This window comes from Strix uralensis, chromosome 5, assembly GCF_047716275.1.
Source record: "Strix uralensis isolate ZFMK-TIS-50842 chromosome 5, bStrUra1, whole genome shotgun sequence".
NCBI lineage: Eukaryota > Metazoa > Chordata > Aves > Strigiformes > Strigidae > Strix > Strix uralensis.
This window is the reverse complement of record NC_133976.1, coordinates 15,999,590-16,021,298: the sequence shown is the minus strand read 5'-3', so window position 1 is coordinate 16,021,298 and position 21,709 is coordinate 15,999,590. Positions and strand designations below refer to the sequence as shown.

At 38.8% G+C, this 21,709-nt stretch overlaps 1 protein-coding gene and 1 long non-coding RNA gene across 4 annotated transcripts in view; one reads left to right on the top strand and one right to left on the bottom strand.

Moving 5' to 3' along the window:
- The window catches only part of COG5 (component of oligomeric golgi complex 5), a 214,829-nt gene that overhangs the window by 111,832 nt on the left and 81,288 nt on the right, over window positions 1–21,709 (top strand). The gene's annotated exons all lie outside the window — the stretch shown is intronic.
- On the bottom strand, window positions 12,107–21,222 carry LOC141944035 (uncharacterized). The gene is made up of 2 exons (XR_012629136.1): window positions 20,500–21,222; window positions 12,107–15,527 (listed from the first exon to the last, which is right to left on the bottom strand). It is a non-coding gene; the product is annotated as an uncharacterized LOC141944035 (long non-coding RNA).

Here is a 21,709-nt window from a genome sequence, read left to right as displayed (position 1 = left end):
TGAGGTTTTTCGGTTTATAAGGCTAATAAGTTGGGCAAATAAAATATATGTAAGCATGTAAAACAGTGACTGATACAGAGAAGAGAACATGGAATCCTTTAGACTTTCCAGTTTTCTAGCCAGGTCGTAAACTGGTATGAAACAGTGTTCCAGAATAGTAAGCAACTTCTACGACATGTTCTTACAAAAGTCACATCCTAACAGTAAGAAAATTGATTTGTTAAATATTAACATTAGTACCTATGAAGATGCTAATACAGAACATCTCTGAAACAGTGACATTTAAAATGTAAATTTCAGGAATTTTAATGTGGTCGTTTGTGGACAGTAATTTGATTTAAAATCTGAAAAATCTCTGAAGAAGTCTCTGTATCCCAGAAAAGGTAGAGGCATCTGCATCTTAAGAAAATTTTACAGAATTTTGTTCCACTTAGTTTTCAACATTAAATCACACTTTAAGTTAATGTAAAATCACTGGTGTGTTGTAGAGTCTTGACAATACTTTTGTGTCATGAGGAGCTTTGGTTAATTATTTCTACAGTTAGCTTTAAAAACACTCAGTCATAATAGTCATTTGCTATTGCTCCGCTTTCTCAGTAATGCTAGAGACTTGAAACAAAGAAATGAACTCAACAGTCAGAATCCAGTATAACTGTTAAGGAGGTATTCTTTATTGGCAGCGCTGGGGTCGCCCTGGGGATTCTCCACCATAAGGGCTCCCCAGAACTAGCAAGGGACATCAGTTTACATACACACAAATCATACATATTCATTAGATTTCCTGGAAAGGGGTGTCTTATGATAATGAGTTCCTGGAATTCATTTACGTAGTCCGAGAACGTGTAGTAAAAATAGAATGAGGGTCTTGGGTGGTCGAGGGAAGAAGTATGTGGTCTTCTTCATGGTATTCGCTAGTTAGCTTCTTTTCCGAGCATGCGTTGTGAAGTAAAGACCTTCCTAAATCCCCAAGATCATCCTCCCTAGGTTGTATCTCTGTGTCCTTTTGTTCAAGTTCCCCTCATCTTAGTTTGCCTAAGACCCATTGAGGGCTTTGAGTCGGCTATCAGTGAGTTATACAGGGAGCCTTTTACTTTTGTCTAGACAGACAAAGAGGCCTAGGGAAAACAATTTAGGAGTCACTGGGAAACAAACACAAACACAAACAAAACTTTCATGCATCACAGTTTAGTCTTAATCAAAAATTCATTGGTTTGAGCCCTTTCAGACTCCAAAAGTGCAAAAAGATAATAAAAATTGCATTGCCATTATTTTTGTAATAAACTTTGGAAGAAAAATTGTTAACCTCTAGTCACTTCTTTGCTCATGAGCATATTAGACTACATATACCTACATTTAGGAACAAGGACTTGTGCCAATATGTGTTTTGTCTCTTGAAAACAGCAAAGTATTGAATAATCCGAATGGTGTTATTGTGGTAAGATGTTCACATGGAAGTATTCTTGTATATTTTGCAATTTACCTGTTTTCAAGGAGATCTTAAGCAGCATTTCTGTGCTTATTGCCTGTTTCACAGGCATTAATGGGTTTTACAACAATGTGAATGCATGTTTATATATGACAACTTTCTAGGTTGGAGGAAAAGAATGGATCTTCATCTGGAGGTGAATTACAGTTGCTTTACTAACTTCTTATACAATTTACTAAGTAAGATAATAATATTTTAACAATGGCATTATTTTAAAAATAAAACTCTTTGTCATGCTTTACTATGCCCATAATGCCAAGACTTGGCTGGCATACATGGTGTCAAGAGGTCAGCGAAGGATGACTTTTGGTTATAGCTTAAGTGCGCAGGGATTGCAGCTTAACTGAGTAATGCAGTGATTTTGTTATATTCCTCAAGGTTAGGAATTTAATAGCAGTTACCCAGTACTTAGTTCCATAGGTTTTCTGTCATAAGTAGCCATCATAATGGGCCCAGATAAACAGAGAAATCTTGAGTTCTCAAACAGATATTTTCTGGCCTAATTTGTTGTAATGAAAAATAAGCGTTAAAAAGCACTTTAACTTATGCATATATATAAAATTCATCCTCAGTTGCTGATTGCTGCAAGTTTACTTCAGCTGTGTGCTTGTATATGACATAAGTGATGTCACACTGTTTATCAAATGACATTGTCACAGGAAATAGCTATTATTAGCCCAAACATTTCCCTTTAAGGAATCTGGTGGAACCTGATACTGCCTGTTTGAGTTTAAATTGATGCAAGTTCCTGAAAAGGTCATGCCCTTTTGTTACAAAATCTTTTGCCTCTTTTTTTTGCTTGAAAAAGTAAGCGAACAATACCTGAACAAACAAATATTTATTCCCCAAGAAAGTCATATAAAGTCCCTGATCTAGAGTTTTTGTAAAAGGGATATCATATTAGGTGTCAGAACAATTTCACAAAATTCAGAGGTGTTGTGAGGAATTATGAGAAAATTTGTGTAGGGCCAGCTTAGGGTTCAATTATCTTGAACCCAATCATTTGGAGAAGAATCTGTATGCTAAACATGCAGTTTGATGATTGTTTTTGTTAGGATAGACTATCTGACATTGAATGAAGTGTAGGAAAGTAGGTATTCCTTTTGTCTGTAGCCATATAAGAAAATGGATCTGACTGAACAAATGCAAATTATAGGTTTTCTTGGCTTGGGGTCCAGCTGGTTTTTGTACCCTCTTGAACCCTTTTATATGCAATGAGGGCCGATCATTGAAAATGCTGGTTTCGGTTTTCCTTAATGAAAACCATGTTATTATGTTGTGGGGTATAAATCCATGTTTAAATTACATCTCCTTGAAAAGTCATCTTAATGCCTGCTGATAAAATTCAGCACTTTACTGATGCTTGAGCCAAAACAAGATGCTTTAGTACAAGAATTGTTCAATCATTATCATCATTGCCGATTTGGAATGGATGCATAGGACCGTGCAACACTCAGGCCTGGAGAAGAAGCCAATATATTTTAGGATTTTTTCTTACATTATCAAATCATCCCTTGATCCCAAGGTTAAAGAATATTTTATTGTCCTTCAGATTTCTGTATGTAGACAGACACAAGCATTTTCCCTGATGTAATGATTCAACAAGCAAAGTTCAAATGATCAATAAGAAACCACAATTTCTGCAATGCTGCCTTATGTGCTCTGTCAGCAAACAAGGAACGTGAACAAGGATTCATCACCTCCCTAGAGAAACAGGACAAGTCAGTAAGGCAAGTGGAGGATTTTTTTTTTTTTTTTTTGGCTGACATCAGATCATAGGAATCCTTGCCATAGTTTGTCTTAAGTTTACCAAAAAATAAGAAATTGTAGTCTGTCATTCTGGAATGGTAACATTTTTGGAATATAGTGCAGATTGTGCACTTCATCTCTTCAAAATAAAACCTTTTTTTTTTTTTCTTTTTCTGTGACACTCCTTTTTAAATCACAGGGGTGAACATAAAGGCCAATTACTTAGTTTATTTTGCTAACAGATCCTTCTCCAGGGAAGAGGCTCATGAACCAGGCTTTAATTCAGAAAAGAAAATAAGCCTAAATTACTATAATCAGTGAATTTTTGTTCAGATCGATCATAAATGAGCTGATACTCTAGAACTTTAATGGGAAGGATACTAAGGATCAGATGGGTAAAGAATGAGCAAAATATCTAAAGCCTTCTTAAGTGACAACTGTTCAAACAAACAAACATCATTTTATTGCAAGCAACAGGGCAACTGCTTCTGTGGCTGTCCTGAGTATGTGAAAGATGTTGTAACTTTTTTTCTTGAGGCTTAGTCAGTAGATAGAAGGCCTGTAGGTGAGATGCCCGTTTGTAAATCAAAATCTGGATCCAGAATCTATCAAGAGGGTCAGAAGTGTACCTGGGTTGGCTAGGAAGCTGTGGGTGATTACAGAGGATAGCATGAATACTGTGTGTTGCTGACTTTTGTAAGGTAGAGGTTAGAGGGGTGTAGTGTTTGGGTATTAATCTTCTTACAACTTGAAAAGTTAAACTGTATGTAATTGTTTCTTTGGCTTAAAGCTACCTCTGTGTTTCTGCATAGAATGAGATGTTACAAGATAGCTTGTTGTGGGGTGGTAAAAAGCTGACGGGTTTCTACAGTTCATCGATTTTTCTATGTTTTGTATGGCCTTTAGAGCAGTCCTCCTTGTTTTGACCCTCTCACAGCCTGTTGACTGAATGTATTCCATGCTTCAGACGCGTTTTGGTGTTAAATAATTGTGGATAGCTGTTTTTCAGTAAACCTCTTGGGTTTTAAGTATATTTAGTTGGTCTGATACTAGACCAACTAATGCTGAAGTCAGAACTCCTAATGAAATGTTTATCGTTTCTTATAACTGTTAGAGGTTTGTGAATATCCTACATATTTCCACCCCAAAAAAACCTGAAGAGCTAACTGTGTAAAAGCACTGTTCAGTAGCAAACCTTTTAATAGGCTGTGGTTAACCATGCTGTTAAATGGCCTGTTTTAAGTTGCTTCAACCACGGGTGATTTTTGTGTAAAGCTTCCCCTCTAGAATTCTGCCAAAAAAGAATAGTGTGAGACAACTTGAAAATAGTCTGACTACTATATGCTTATTAATTGGCTAGATCCAACTTTGGAGAAATAATTTTAGGTTATCTTTGAGATTGTTTCTTCCTGACCAAAATTGTTTGATTTGCACTTAACTTCCAGGAATAGAACAATTCAAATGGATATGACAGTGAAATAGATCCAAGTTAGGAGAGACCATTAAATCGCTTTATCTGACCTCTGCAACTTGACTTTATTTCAGCTAGAGCATTTTATCCTCAAGAGATGTGCCACAATCAGGACCATGATCCAGATATCTGTATGTCAGGGAATTGGCAGGGTGAAATACGCCCTTGCAAGCAGTCTGGAGGAAGAATAAGGTGAAATCCTCAAAGATTAAAGCTATTGATCTTTGAGAAATATTCCTGTCAAGGGAAAGTCTGCCAGCTGTTACAGCATTCTCTATGGCTTGGAGAGGAAGAGAAACCTGATCCTTTTCCCTTGGCATCTATATGATGTTTGGTAAGAATCTGTGAGGCCAGTTGTGCGTTGGAGAAGAATATTGTTTCTGACCTGCTGTAGACAGAGGATCCTAAGTTTGAGAACTGATTCAATTACTGCTCTACCACAGACCTGCACGTGATATGAGGATGTGGAAAGCAAAGCAGAGCTGGTTATTTTTTTAAAGGCTGTAAGAGAAGATTTGTGGAATACATAGTGTCACAAATATACACACATGAAGGCTAAAAAGATCCCCTAAGACCATATTATTTCACATTTTGGCCCTTCCCACCTGTTATTCACTACTGCTATAGACTTCCACAGGAAATATGTTTTTTACGTGGCTTTCAGAAGTATTTCATAGTGCACTCTCTTTAGAATCTATTACCTTTTGAAGAAATGTTCCCTGGTAAGTAAAGAAAGCTAGAGAGTTTAAAAAGTAATCTTGTATTTTCACTTACCTTTAATTGTCTCTGGAATAATTAGAAGTTGTTTTGCCCAGTTAGTTGACTATTAGTAAAAATAAACTAGAAGAGAGAGAAGGCAAGGAAGGTGTCAAAAATAGCTGAAGGTGTAGCTGAATATCATCTATGGTTATGATAGACTTTTCAGTGGAAAAAAGGCCAATTTTGATTTCCAAGGGTTAAAGCACATAGCTTTTATTTATTTTGTCTTAATCCAGCCTTTTAACAAGCAGCAGCGTGTTATCAGAATTAGTATATATATTACATGTATTTTTTCTTTGTTTTGCCCTTTTTGTATTAAGCCAAAGAGAGTTAGGCACTCTTTTTACCTCTTCGCAATCCATGGCTCATCATTTTCGGTTTGGCTTTTGGGATGCTGCTGTTTGCCTCCTCCTTCCCAGCTGTTCACTAGAAGATTCAGGACTGAAGCCAATTCATTTGCTTTCCTACTTTATTACCAAAAATGGCAAAATTTTGCCAATGTTGTCGTTTTCCCACTTCAATAATAGATAATAAAGTTGCACGTGGGAATTTTTGCATATCTTCAATTTTTTGAGTGTGGGTGGAATACTATTTCAGGCTCTTACTCTGAAATGCTAAAACATGAAAGACTGTATTATGTATTTTTTTTTCCCATGATAACCAATATTTTTAGCTTATTTCTGATTCATCTGAATCCGAGATAAGTTATCAGAGGCACAGAAACAAATGGTCATGTATATGCCCTGGGCTTTTCCTGTCTCTAAACACCTTAGGAAGACAAAGTGTTTGAGACACATGCCGTGTAGAGAAGAAGGGGCTAAACCCCCCAAACTTCTGGGAAATGTATGTTTTTTCTTTTTTCATTTTACCAGAGGAGGAAATTTCTTGGTATCAGCTGTAATTGAGTTTGATAGGAACTAGTTTATATCTGTGGAGGACAACTTCTATTGAATTTAAAGGCATTTAAATACTATATTGTAGAGGGTGTTTTGTTTTAATTGTATTTTAAAATGCCATGTAGCTTTATTAGAAAATGTTTGGATAAATTTTTTTAAAAGACAAGTGGAGAGCAAAAATCTGTTCAGATTCCTATACTATATCCACGGCCAGGTACAGACATTGTGAGCAATTGCTAAAATAAATTATCTGGAAGTAATAAACTCTGACACACCATATTGCTGATGTGAAAGGGTGTTTTGCTGATTAGGGATACCAATTAAACTCAGACACCAGAGTGAAAAGAGCAAGCATATTTTACTAGAAATAACTAAATAATATAACAGAATAATGCAAAAAACATACAGTAAGAAAAGGCAGAATAGTGCACTCAAACTAATAGGAAAATACAGGGTAATTCATCAAATAATTACTACCTGAGAGAGAGAATAGTGATTAAGAAAGATCCATCACCACTTGCATACGTTACCATCATCCAGATCTGCAGACGCTGGGCAGCCCCGGTTACAGAGAGGATTTGGAGAGCCTGTCCCGGCAAGTGGGAAATCCTACGCGGTGTGTCCATCCGTAGGTGAGGCATCCAAAGTCGCTGTGAGTGGGTCCAGCCTTATATACCCCAAAATCAGTAAGCCAGAATAGCTGGCACCTTTGTTTTAAGCGGAAATATCTGGTTTCAATCTCACATTAGGTTCCCCCAGAGCCTGGCCAGGGCTCAAGGGAGAAGCTAAGGGAGTTTCCCTGCTTATCTAGTTGATTTATGAGCAAGGTCACACATCAGGTCACAAGGCCAGGCAACTGTCTCTGTGGCCCTGTTATCTTGCCCACGCACAAAGAAAGATTAGGATATGTTCAAGATAGACATGTTTTATGATGTTTAAGCTACATCTTCTATGCATATTTCGCTAATGATTGATTACATACTGAGTTAGCAGCTTCGACTCAGGGCCTATTGCTCAGGCTTCAATACTTCCACCTTTTACATCAGAATAGGTGGTTTGTTATAACTTAGTGTAATACCTATTAGCACAATGGTTATTAGTTATAAAATATACAGGATTCATCTATAGGTCAACTCTGGCTTGGGCCAGTTGTCCAAGCCTTAGCACTTTGAGGGGTCTGTAGTCTTTACATCAAATTAACACTGAATAATGTAGCATGTATGTGCCTTCCTGCTCCAACTTTGCGATGTGATCAAATGACTTCCATCATTCCTCCTTCAGCTTAAGGTTGTCTCCACCCTTATTAATGAAAACCTGTGGCTATAAAACAGTTTTGTTTAAGAAAGACTGTGAATTGTGTGTTACTATAGATTTTAAGGTGAAAGGGGAGTATGACATATATGACTCAAGAATTCCTGCAACTGTGTGTGTGTGTGTGTATAATCTCCGAGAGCTAAAGGACATTCTTGTAGAGGAGATGCAATTTGATTTAAAGAATTGGAAAAAAAAAACCCACAAACAAAACAAAACCAATTAACTGACCTATCCATTAATTTATCTGTTAGATTGTTGGGTTTTTTAAGGCAGAAAATGTTCATCTTTTGTTCTTTGCCATCAGTAATGGAAGCGTGTTGTAAGATAGGCATACCCACTCTCCATTGAGGATACACTCCTGGAAAATGCAACGCTAGTGTTTCGACAGATAGCAAAGCAGTTTTTGTCATGTTAAGAGTCAATGTCACAGAGTGCAGATGCATGTGGGGACTTCAGATACACAGGGACAAGACCTGTGTTGTGGAGGATGGACATGCAGTGGCAGGGTTTTCAGGATTGTCAGCTGGAGGAGGTACCGGTTAGCGACAGCTGACTTTTCTGACCAGGCTCACTGTGAAAGAGCAAGCTCAGCTGCTTCCTACATGAGATTGATTGCCCAATTTTCATTTATTACTGTGGGCATTCTTGCATTCTTCACTGCACATTTTCACTGTGCAAATCATCTTCCTCGGAATAGTCAAGATCAGTTAAAGCAGTCAGCAAAGAAAGACTGAAAACTGGGGGTTATTGCAATGATTAGCAGCAATATGGAATATTAGGTGATGGGTGACAGAAGTCCAAAACTAAGCATATTGATGAAACAGCTATTGGATGTTCCTTTACCCCTGAACAGTCATGTTACTGGGGAGTGTCAGCAGTTAGATGTTAGGATGATCAGGAGTTAGTGCAGCACCCTTAATTTTGGAACATAGCTTACAGGGTAACAATTTTTTTAAATACTTCTCTTAACATTCCCAGTCATGTTGCTATGTTAATATTTTATGTTTCTGAAATCAAATGCCTTTCTGAGGTAGCAAATAAATCTTTTGGCCTCCTAAATGTATTGACTGAATTTTAATTTTCCTTCTAACAGCTTTGTTAAAATACATTAGATACATAAAAAATGGTAACATGTCACAGGAATATATAATACAAGAAAAAGACTAGGGTACTGACTAATAGTTCAAAGATTTAACATTTGTTTCTAGAAATTTTCAGCTACCACATTTAATCTTTAAAAGGACAAATTTTAGAGGCTATCTAGTTTGGATTTCAAAAAAGGAATTGGATGCTAGAAGAGGATCTGTAACTTATTCTCTCCTGGAAAAGGGAAATACTTCTCTGATAGTTTCGTAAAGGTGATCAGAAGAGAATGTTCTCCTTCCACCGAATATTCCACCTCAGCATAGTTCTTTAGGTTACAGATTTTAAGCAGCTGTTATATGTGCTAAGGATGATGTACTGTAGTGACAATCAACCTTTAATTGGCGAGCCACATGTAGCCCCTCAGGACAATTGACCCAGTCTGATATCTGCTTCTGAGAGCTCACTGCATGCCAGGCCCTGTGGTGATGGTAGCTGCTTCCTGCGGCTAGTGTCTTTAGTGATGGTATGGAGTGCTTCTCCAATACGTTACTTTGCAGTGGCTTTTAAATTGTGTTGCATCCCTGAACACAGACATGCACTCACTTTCTCGGTGTCCCAGACATTCCTGATAATCGTGCATGTGCTGAGTCTACTTCATGATCAGCACATATTTCTCAGGAATGAGTCCTGTCAAACCAACTTAGTTTCCTTCTGTTATCAGTTTAGTAGAGAGAGGTGAGGGGTCTGATATTTTGTCTGTAATACTTTTAACCGTGACATTTTCAAATTCAAATTGAAGAAGGATAGTCTAGATGAAACTGCTACAAGATCAATACAAAACAGTTTGGAAAGCCATACACAGTGTTGTTTCCCTTCTAAAATGGAAGTGTGTATCGAGTGAGTTTCTGCAGGGATTTGCCCCAGGGCTAGCGCACTATTTGGTGCTTGCATTAATGATCTGGATGATGGAATACAGAATATACTTATTAAATTTACAGACTGCACCTGTCTAAGAAGGATTAAGAGGTCTTGTAAGGACAGAGTTAGAATTCAGAATTATCTTGAGAAATTGATTTAAAAAAATAGGAATCTATTGAAAAGGTACAAGTGTAAGGTACCGCATGAAGAAAAATAAAAAGGGAAGAAAAGCATGAGTACATAGTAGAAACAGCTGTGTGGATAGTGGACCTGCAGAAGGGGATTTTGAGGTTACAGTGGATTACAAGCTGTATATCAGACCTGTCAAGCAGATATAAAGGAGGAAAATATTGTACTGGGAGGGTAAACAAAAGGTTATTAAATATTGAGTAATCCTGTGCTCTATTCATATGGAGTGACCCTTGTGTTCTACTCAGCCCTGTGGATTCTAGTAGTGAATTCAACACGTCAAGAAGGATGTGGACTAACCTGAGAGACAGTCAAGTGGGGAGCAATGAAACCTAGACTTATGAATAACAGTTTGGGTAAATTCCAGCTAGATGTTTGTATTTTTAGCTATAGATGCAGTTGTTTTAGAGAAGGAGAGTAAACTTGAAGTACTTCTTAAGATCTTTTGAATCTGTGTGGTAAATTTAGTAGCTTCTTGGAAAGTCAGATGACATGTCTCAGAACTGGCACCTCAACAGATCATTCAGCACCTTGATTGCAGTGGATGCACATACATGAGATAGCTCATGTGAATGTATCTGAGGGCCAACTCTCCAGCAAGTGTCATGTCTGACACACACAAGACTACTAGCATGTGTGCTCAAGTCTTCTCATAGAATAGGGAACGTGGCCTGTGGCGCTATTCTGCACCTGCACAAAAGCAAGCGGCACACCCAGCCAGAAAGGCTGGCCATCCCTGAAGTTGCTTTATAATTTACGGTTGACATGACACTCACATTTTTAATAGATTTGAAGTTTCACTAATGGAAAACACTTGCTACTGTAAACAAAGTAAATCACTTTGTTGACAATTCAGTACTGTATTTCACACACTGATGTTTGTGAATCTGTTGGCACACTACTTGATGAGGATGTAAGGACATTCAGTAGCAGCAGTTTGCTCTCTCATGTATGTAGGCCAGCAGCATGCTTTGAAGGTGAAAAAAAAAAAAAGAGGGAATCATTATGGTTTGTCAGAGTGTTGAAAAATCTGAATGATAACTTTTTTAGGGGATTGTTACCTGGAGCCCTCTTACCTGCAAGGTCATCAGTGGATGGCTGTGATAAGCAAACCACAAGAGAAATCAAGATAACATTTGTGTTAGATAGAAGATGAAGAAAATTTTTAAAAGAACTGATAAATGAAAATTTGCTGAAGAAAAAATATGTCAGGTTTTAAATTAAGAAAACAAAAATGTTAAAATAATTGCTGGTCAGTCTGATGAAGTGGATATTATGTAGAGTGTTTGTTAAGTAGAGCAGGGAAAAATTTATGCTCTTGGAAACAGAGAATGATGTCTTAAGAAGAGGACACTCCATTGATGAGTTCCGTAGAGATCCAAGCTTGAATAATTTATTTTTCCAAGTAAAAGTATATGTTTCAATAATGCTATACCTTCAGAAACATATGTAAATTGTATGTTTAAACTATCAGTTGGTATTTACTAAAGCTTTCAAATTACAGCATGAAGTTGAAATACAGTGCATATGTTTGTGGTTTGCTGGGACTCTGTGCATGTCTAAGGAATGCTCTGCACACATTGTTAGGAATAACCAAAGAGAAACTCCACTGGCCTTTTGAGGGGTAATATTCTTCTAAGATACTACAAATAATTTGAAGGGATCTAGTCAGGAATTTCTCTCAAAATATTTGTGCTGTACTCACCACACCCACTCACTCGCTTAATATAAGATTCTGTTGAAAAGCTTGCATGCAGATGTAGAGATAATAGAGTCATGTAAAGAAACAGTAGACTATAGCTCACATCTTAGGAATTTAAATACATGTTATGATAGATCATTTTTGTGTAAGGTAGTTAACACATATAACCTAATAGGTTTTCAATTTCTCTATTGGAGATTGTTTCTTGAAACTATGAGTAATACTGGAAATCAAGTGAAGATGGACACAGTACTTCTGTAGGTTGAGTGGAGCTGCAGAACTTTAGCAGTAAGGCACAATGTAAATTTATACATAAAAATGCCTGTGCACTGCAGAACTTAGCAGTAACATAGTATCATACTATATTAATAAGCTAAAGGGGACAGTAGACAATTTCCTTTAGTTGTCAGTTCCCCAGATCTCTCCCTTCTATCAGCTGTACCTTTTCTCCACTGGTAATAGTGTCCTTATGTTGAAACTGGAATTGTATGATTTTGATCTTGTTCAGTGTGTTATAAATTGAGACCACAGTGGACTATAATTCACTCTTTATTAATTATAGCAAGTAGAATATGAGCAAAGACAGCGCTGGACGGCAGGGGAGTCTGCGCTCCGCCAACTGCCGTGCTGAGTAGTTCAAATAGTCCCCTTTTTATACATCTTTACTTCCGTGCTCATGAGGTAGTGGAGGTACTCCGCGCATGCTTCAGTTGTTGTTAGGGGGGGTCGTTTCCTGCCTCCTGGTATTTGTTGAGGCTGAAGTAAGAAGTCTTCCCTCTTTGTCTCATAGTTGACCTTTCACTTATATATCCTTATATGGGGCTGTCTTGTCCTGTTTCTTGTCGCTTCCTGGAAATCTGGTGGTTATCTTGCATGAGCAGTATCTGGTTCAGTTTGTGTGAGCGATTACAGTTATCTTATCTCACACAGGCGGCGTCCGGTGGTTGTTTGCATGAGTGGTTTCTGTCGTCTAATTTTACATTGAGCTTAACATAAATCTTAATAAACAATACCTTAGTCCACAGTTTCTCACAATCCCCCCTTTTTCTTTTTATCCTATTGTTTATTAGGTGCTACTTTCATCTTCATTCTTGTAAACAATTTCTTTTTCACAATTTCGACATTTATTATAGCACTCACAATAATGATTTTCGCGTGGCATAATATATTCACAATAATTTTCATCTTCATTATTAGATACACTTTCATATTCTACTTTCGAGGTTAAAATAAGCAATTTAGCTGTGTCAAACCGTTCTTTAATAAAATGAAAAATATAGCGTAATATACAAGGCCCAAATATAAGTCCCAGGATCAACATAATAAGTGGTCCTGCTAAAGCCGACAACAAAGTGGTTAGCCAAGGTGAAACATTAAACCAGTTTTCATACCATGACCTGCCCGCTTCACGATCCTTTCTACTTGGTCTAACCTTTTCCGAAGTTCGGACATGGTGTCTTGGACGACTCCCGTATGGTCAGCAAAAGAACAACATTCTTCACTGAGAGCTACACATAACCCTCCTTCCTTCAAAAATAATAGGTCTAATCCTCTTCTATTTTGTAGTACTACTTCTGATAAAGACTTTACTGAAGTGGCTAAATTTTGGATAGATTGTTCTATTTTCGCTAAATCCTCATCTACAGCCATTTGCAAACCTTGTAATTCCTGACCTTGTACTAGAGAGGCTATACCTGTGCCTGCTCCAACTCCACCCGCTATCAGTAGTGTAGCTAGGGTTACCGCTGTAATTGGTTCTCGTTTTTGTCTATTCCGGTCTCCCTCAAAGTGATGCAATATTTCTTCCGAGGTGTGATAGATTAGACGAGGAACAATAATTACCTGCACGCAAAACTGAGATTGATCAAACACATTTAGAGATAGACAAGGCGTTATTCCGATATCTGAACAAACCCATTTAGCTCCTGGTGTTGGGATAGCCCATTTGTGCTTTTGATTTTTGTGTTTCTCTATATTGGTATTAGTGACTGTTCGGTTGCATAAAGGCTGATACTTTTCGGGCACTGTACCTATACATTTTCCTTGACCCGTTACTAATTGAATAGTAATTCCTTGCGTATGATTCCTCCGGCCATCTCATGGACATTCTCGTGGGTTTGAACCATTAGACCATCGAATCCTTCCTGGTTTTCCAATTGCCTCAAAATATGGTGGTCTAATATTATAACATAACCAGCATTCTTCAGTTAAATTTGGTTTGCTTTCATTAAGGGTACGATAAGAGGCTTGCATTAGATTCCATAAAGGGTCTTTGGATTCTAACAACTTTAAATCCCTGGATAAGGAGAATTCAGTCATGGTACCATTAGCTGTTTTCAAGAAGGAGTCTGGGGAAGGGGTTGCGATGTTCACGGGGACAACCTTTTTTTAGAGAAAGTGGGTGGATTCAGGACCGGATTTGGTCCTACTGGTAAAGGATCGTGGGGTATCCTTTCTTTTATTATTTTGAAAAAGCTTCCTCTATCTGCTCCAGGTTCCCAATATCTAATTCCCCAGGTACGGCCAATTAACCATGTGTCATCTTCTGGTTGTTTAACTTTAATTTCTATTCTGTCGCATTCTGATGGAGATGATTTCACCCCCCTTACGGATCCCCAGACCCCGGAGCCGTCAGATCCATGTTGTGGTGGAATGCAACCTGGAGGTCCCCAAGTGATACTTATATATTTGTCTCCTTTTGTTGGCCAGTCTGAGGCTATTGTCTCGCAACCCCAATAACCGCAATAAAAATGGCCTGGATAGTTGCAATAACTCTTTCCAGGATTGGAAGCTGGACACACATAGAAGGCTTTGGAGTTGGCTTCCGTCGCCTCCCAGCCTCTCTGGATATCGACCGGAATCATTGAGACTAATTGGACAGTAAAATTCCAATTTCCCGGAGAGGTCTGATTTTGTATTAGTCTAGATTCCTGTAAGTTATATAGTTTCCAGAGCATTGGTTCATGGGGGTTTCCATTTGCTTGGGTTATTATCAATAACAAAACTAGCGGTACACCAGAAAAAAAGGTGTCTGTCAATTTTGCCAATTTAAGTATATTTTTATCATCCCTGGGGAAGTTTGGGCATTGTTGCTTTTGTGTCCCATTGTTCTGATTCTTTTCTCCACAGTTTGTTCCTCCTCTGCCTCGCCCGTCGACTCGGTTGCTTCGAGCCACGGGGTGTACCATCTTCTCGGCAGCAAGGGAATTCTTCAGGATAACAGCTGTTTTGGGCTTTCTGCCTGTTTATATAGGCTTCCCACTTTACAGCTTTAACTAATGGGATGAGGCAAGGCACAGTTGGTACTTCCCTTCTTACACTTTATAGCCAAGATTTCAGTTACAAAGGGCATTGGTTCGTTGGAATAGTAACAATAATATTGAGGGTTTATTCCTTTGGTAAAAATTTCCCACCACTCATGGGATTCTTAAATAATTTCTTGTTTAGACTCTAATTGCTTTGATTTTCACTCAGTGAGAGTTCTTTGGATTTTCCAACACTGTGTGCAAACCCCTATTGAAGGGTATCCACATTCACAGTGAGTCCACCATTTATCCTGGCATACCATACACTTGGAACAAGCAAACGGATAACAATTGCGGTTCAAATTATTATACTTAATTCGTATATCTAGAGTGTTTATATCAACATATTTTCTATATTCAATATTGTGTGGTTGCATGAGTTTAACAATTTCCTTTAGTACATTTTGTATGTTTCCATATATAATATACGAAGAGAGAAATAATTATTGCGAATATAAACAACAATACACACTTTATACCAAAAGGTAATGCGACAAAATGATCAAGCAAAGTTTTTTATCATTACTTTATCTTTTCAGGGTTATCTTGGTGTCACCTGGAGTACTGATTACTTTCCAGTGGGGTCTTGTCACTGGGCCTTTAACGCAACTGGCATGAGTCCATCCACGCTCAGCAGTCCGGACAGCTGTTTCTGTTGTAAGCAAAACAAGATAAGGTCCCTCCCAATTGGGTTTTAGGGTTTCTTCTTTCCATGTTTTAACTAATATCCAGTCCCCCGGTTTGAAAGTGTGAATTTTTAAGTCCAATGGAGGTCGTTGCACAATCAGCCCATGTTCCCAAAGTTTGTTACGATGCTCTGCTAATTGTGAAACATACTCATTAATTACACGATCTCGAATTAAAACATTTGTTTGTGGACTTTCAATTTTATAGGACATTCCATATACCATCTCAAACGCTGATATTCCTATATTTGCTCGGGGTCTGGTTCTGAGTATTAATAGTGCCATGGGTAGGCACTTGATCCATGATAGTTTGGTTTCTATCATTAATTTAGTCAAAATAGTTTTGATTTCTCCATTCATCCTTTCAACTTTTCCCGAACTTTGTGGATGCCATGGCGTATGGTATTCCCACTTAATTCCCAAGTTTTCTGCTAGATCTCTAACAATTTTTGACACAAAATGTGTTCCTCTGTCTGAGTCGATTACATCAGGTACTCCATATCTAGGTATAATGTGTTCAAGTAATACCTTAGTAACCTGGTTAGCAGTTGTCTTGGAGGTAGGAAAAGCCTCAACATAATGTGTTAAATGATCCACCATTACTAATAAATATTTGTAACGCCCTACTCTGGGTAGTTCAGTAAAATCTACTTGTATGTGTGAGAAAGGTCTGTATGCTGGGGAACGTCCTCCAAGAGGTTTTTGTCTCGTGTTGTTTCGATTAACCTTTTGACAGGTCTCGCAGGCTGCTGTGACTGTCTTTGCTATATTATATACGCCTATACAGGCAAACTGTTGATTGAAATGATCAACTAACGCCTGGGTTCCCCAGTGGGTTTTACTGTGTATTTTTGAAAATATTTCGAGTGCTATGTCCTTCGGCAAGACTTCTCTCCCATCTGGTAATACGTACTTATTATCCCGTTCCTTAGCTCCCATTTGTTCTAGTTTTTCCTTTTCTGCAGACTCAAAACTCAAATTTTTACTAACAGGTACTGGTTGTATAGTCAAAATCGTATTATAATTGCCTGCCACTCGTTTTGCTTCTATATCAGCTGCATTATTTCCCCTGACTTGATAATTTGTACCTCGCTGGTGTCCCTTTATATGTACAACTGCTATTTTATTCGGCACTTTCAATGCCCCCAGAACTCGCCGAATTAATTCCGGGTGTATCAATTCTTTTCCTTGTGAGTTAATAAATCCTCTTTCCTCCCATATTTTTCCAAAGGTATGTACCACTCCAAACGCATAGCGTGAGTCTGTATATATAGTTCCATCCTTTCCCTTCAGTGACACTAATGCTTTCCACAATGCATACAGCTCACAGGCTTGAGCTGACCAGCTGGCACTCAGGGGGCCTGATTCTATTGTCTTAAATTCTCCTTTTTCCAACTTAACGATGGTATATCCGGACAATCGTTTACCTTCCACTATTCGTGATGACCCATCTATAAATAATACTTCTCCACATTGTAGTTCTTCTTCTTCTAAGTCTGGCCTAATGCGTGTTTGTTGTTCAATTGTTTGAAAACAATTGTGTAATAGTTCATTACCTTCTCCTGGGTACAAAAATTCAGCGGGGTTAACTGCTCCAATAGTTTTTAAAGAAAGTTAAGGGGATTCTATGAGTATTCCTTCATACTTCAATAGTCGGTTATCTGTAAGCCATTTTTCCGCTTTTTGTTGTAACACTCCCCTGATGTTATGAGGTGCATATAAGACAACTTCTCCATTAAAGGTAATGCGATTTGTTTCCTCAAGTAATAAGGCAGCAGCGACAATGATTTGTAAACAACTTGGCCAACCCCTGCTCACAGGATCCAACAGCTTCGATAAGTATGCCACCGGCTTCTTTTGTCCGGCCCATTCCTGAGTTAATACTCCGAATGCCGTTCCTTCATGTATGTTAACGAATAAATGGAATGGCCGCTTTAAATCTGGGAGGCTTAAAACCGGTGCTTGACTTAGCTCCCTTTTGAGATTAGCAAACTGTTCTTGATCCCGAGGGGTCCACTTGAGTATTTTGTCTTTAGACAATTGTTTGTATAAAAATTTAACTTTAAAGCTGTAGTTCTCTATCCATTGTCTACAATACCCAAATAGCCCTAATGCCTGCTGAATTTGCCTCTTAGTGACAGGCATAGGTAATTCTAGAATTCCTTTAATGCGCTCTGGGTCCAATATTTTTTTGCCATTAAACAAATAATGTCCCAAATATTTCACTTTTTCCTCCACAAATTGTAACTTTTCTTGTGATACCCGTAGTCCCTTTTGTGCAAGAAAGTTTAGGAGTCGAATGCTTTCTTTTCTTACATCTTCCTTATTGTTCCCTGCTATGAGCAGATCATCTACATATTGTAACAGCACGTTTCCCGTTTGTACCTGGTATTCTTTTAAGAGTTCTTCCAGGGCCTGTCCAAACAGATTAGGGGACTCAGTGAACCCTTGGGGGAGCACGGTCCATCTCAATTGCTGCCTTCGGCCTGTCTCTATGTCTTCCCATTCAAAGGCAAAATAATCACGGCATTCTTCTGCAATGGACAGGCCCAAAAAGCATCTTTTAAATCAGCCACACTATACCAGGAGTTATGGGGTCCTAGCTTGTTTAACAGTGTGTATGGATTTGCTACTACAGGGAACCGGGTGATAGTTCTTTTGTTTATTTCCCTTAAGTCATGTACAAGCCGATATTTTCCATTTGGCTTCCTTACAGGCAAAATAGGAGTGTTAAAGGGTGACATACAAGGTTCTAAGATTCCTTGTGTTAACAATCGATCAATTTCTGGTTTTAATCCCCTCCGTCCTTCTAAGGATATAGGATATTGCTTTACCCTTACAGGTATGTGGGGTTCGGAAATTTGAATTTTAATCGGTGGGATTTCTAATTTACTTATTGTATCCGGAGAGTACCAGACATCGGGGTTGATTTGTTTTTGATCATCCACGGTCAAGGGATAAGCAGACACCGTTAGCTCTTGATTTTCTACTTTGATTTCTAATTGTAGTTCAACAATTAAATCCCGTCCCAACAGATTAAATTCTGCTTCAGGGACGAGCAAGAGTTCACCCATTCCAAATTTATTTTCAGTTTCGAATATCACATTTTTGATTTTGCTTACTTTAAAGGGTTCTCCTTTTGTCCCTATTACTTGTACTTTTTCAGGGGAAGCTTTACATCCCTCAGGTATTTGCCTAATAGTCGATTTCTCAGCCCCTGTGTCTACTAAAAAGGTGAACTCTTGTTTATGGGGACCTATTTTTAACTTTATCAAGGGCTCATGATGACTCCGGTCCCCTAAAATATAGAGTCCCTGACTCTCCTATTCTGCTTTCAATATTTCCTCATCTCTGATCCTTTCTCTGCAATTCTTCTTTATGTGTCCTTTCTTTCCACAGTAAAAACAACATCTCTGTTCCTTCTTTACTACTGCGTTCCCTTGTTTTATTCCAGCAGATCTGTGTTCACCAGTCCGCCCGTTGCGATCCTCTCTGACAGCTGCTACCATCATTTTTACTTGTCGCTTGCTGCTCTCTTCTTCCCGCCTTACGTAGACTTTCTGAGCTTCCCTCAATAATTCATCCAACCCTCTATTTTGCCAGTCTTCTAGCTTTTCAATCTTTTTTTTGATATCTTTCCATGATTTTGCTACAAACTGAGTTTTTAGGAGCGCTTGCCCTAAAGGGTCGTCTGGATTTACCCCAGAGTACAGTTGAAGGACTTTCCTCAGTCGTTCCAGCCACTCAGTAGGGCTCTCATCTTTCTTTTGCATTTCATTAAATGCTTTATTGATATTCTGGCCACGGGGTACTGCTTCTCTAATCCCCTGAATTACTATAGTTTTCAGATCTTGCATATGAGTTCTATGCACCGGATCCTGATTATCCCAGTTAGGTCTTTGGAGTGGCCATTTGATATCTGCTTGGGGTCCCTGGGCATGCTGAATATCCCACAGTCTCATTCCTGCTCGTCTAATCATATCTCTTTCCTCGGTAGTAAATAATTGACCAAGGATAGATTGCATCTCATCCCAAGTATAAAGGTTTGGTCCCAAAAATTGATCTAATCTTTCTGCCACTCCAAGTGGGTCCTCAATCAAGTTTCCCATCTCGGTTCTTTTAAAATCTCGTAGGTCAGCCGAGTTTAGGGGTACAGAAATATATCCAATCATAGGCTGAGGTCCCCCCATGGGCATTTCCCTTAGAGGATACATCTGAGCTGCCCCTTTTTGACTTCTAGTCATGCGTCTAGGAGGAGGGGAAGACCCTTGTTCCGACTCCGGTGGGGGAGTGGGAGCTCTGGGGACCTCGGGAGGGGCTACGGGAGCAGGAGGAGGAATGTAAGGAGGGGGGGTTAGAAGGGTTTCGTCTAACTCTTCCTGCTTTTTCTTTTGTTTAGTTTTTACTTCATTCAGTGGGTAAAGTTTAGCTCCCGGTCTTTTTATCCATACTTCCGCATACTGACTCTCCTCCGGGTTAAGGGGTTTTTTATTATTGACCCAGAGGTTTAATTGCTGTCTTAACCAATCTTCTTCTGACCCATAGACTGGCCAAAAGGTATTTTTAGAAATCTTCTTCCCTCCCCATATCTTAGTACAGTATTCTATCATTTTCTGCTTATCTTTCCCTAGGGTTCCAGGGAAATACCTCCAATTGTCTAAGACATATGCCAAAGGGGTATTCTTAGGTACAGTGTGTACCCTTCCCATGGGAGTCGAAGGCTTGCTGCCCTTCGCCCCCATCTTCTGGAATATCCACAAACATACACTCACTCACTCCCCTTGTTTCTGGCCCAATCCCTCGTGGGAGATGGGAAACGCAGTACTTAAGAGTCCACACTCGCTTGGTTCAGTATATCGAATCTCTCATTCGTTATATTCCAGGAAACCCAGTCCCGCCCGAACGGCAAACCTGCGAGTAAATTCGCAATATACTTACGCGTCCTGCGTCTTTGTCCGGACTCCCGTGCACAGAATTTTTATGGGATTTTACCGGTTTTCTCCTTTGTTCACTATTCTAGAATTTAGGTTCGTCGGTAAGGTTGAGGTAGGCTGTCAGTCGCGGGGCCGCGGATTGTCGCGGGGCGCCTCCCCGGAGGACAGGAGCCCACCGTTCCTTATCCGAGTCACGGCACTAGGAATTGTTATAAATTGAGACCACAGTGGACTATAATTCACTCTTTATTAATTATAGCAAGTAGAATATGAGCAAAGACAGCGCTGGACGGCAGGGGAGTCTGCGCTCCGCCAACTGCCGTGCTGAGTAGTTCAAATAGTCCCCTTTTTATACATCTTTACTTCCGTGCTCATGAGGTAGTGGAGGTACTCCGCGCATGCTTCAGTTGTTGTTAGGGGGGGTCGTTTCCTGCCTCCTGGTATTTGTTGAGGCTGAAGTAAGAAGTCTTCCCTCTTTGTCTCATAGTTGACCTTTCACTTATATATCCTTATATGGGGCTGTCTTGTCCTGTTTCTTGTCGCTTCCTGGAAATCTGGTGGTTATCTTGCATGAGCAGTATCTGGTTCAGTTTGTGTGAGCGATTACAGTTATCTTATCTCACACAGGCGGCGTCCGGTGGTTGTTTGCATGAGTGGTTTCTGTCGTCTAATTTTACATTGAGCTTAACATAAATCTTAATAAACAATACCTTAGTCCACAGTTTCTCACAAGTGTGTGACAGCATTATTAAAAATGTGAATGACATACTAATGATCCACTTGAACACAAATAAAGGACAATATTACACACTGAAGATCTGTTTCTGGGAATTCCTCTAGACTTCTCTTAGAAGGATTTCAGTCATCAGACATTTTGGCAATAGTCCATGATTTAAATGATATTTTGATCTCTATTCAGGGTGTCTGACTGACCAGAAAACTAAGACTACTTTTTTTTTTTACATTTACCTTGGTTGTTAGAGGTACTAAATTATGTATGTATCATGTAAAAGATAAAATATTAATTTCATTTTCTCAAAAAGTGAGTAACATTGAGTGAAGTATTATTAACTCATCTAGTGTCTAAAAAAGACCTTGTGCATAGTTGTATACATCTTTTAATATCTTTGCTTTTTGTCAGTCCATGTGGCTTTATTTACTGGGAGATAACTAGAAAAATACAATTTTTAGCTGCCACGCACAACTGTCATGTA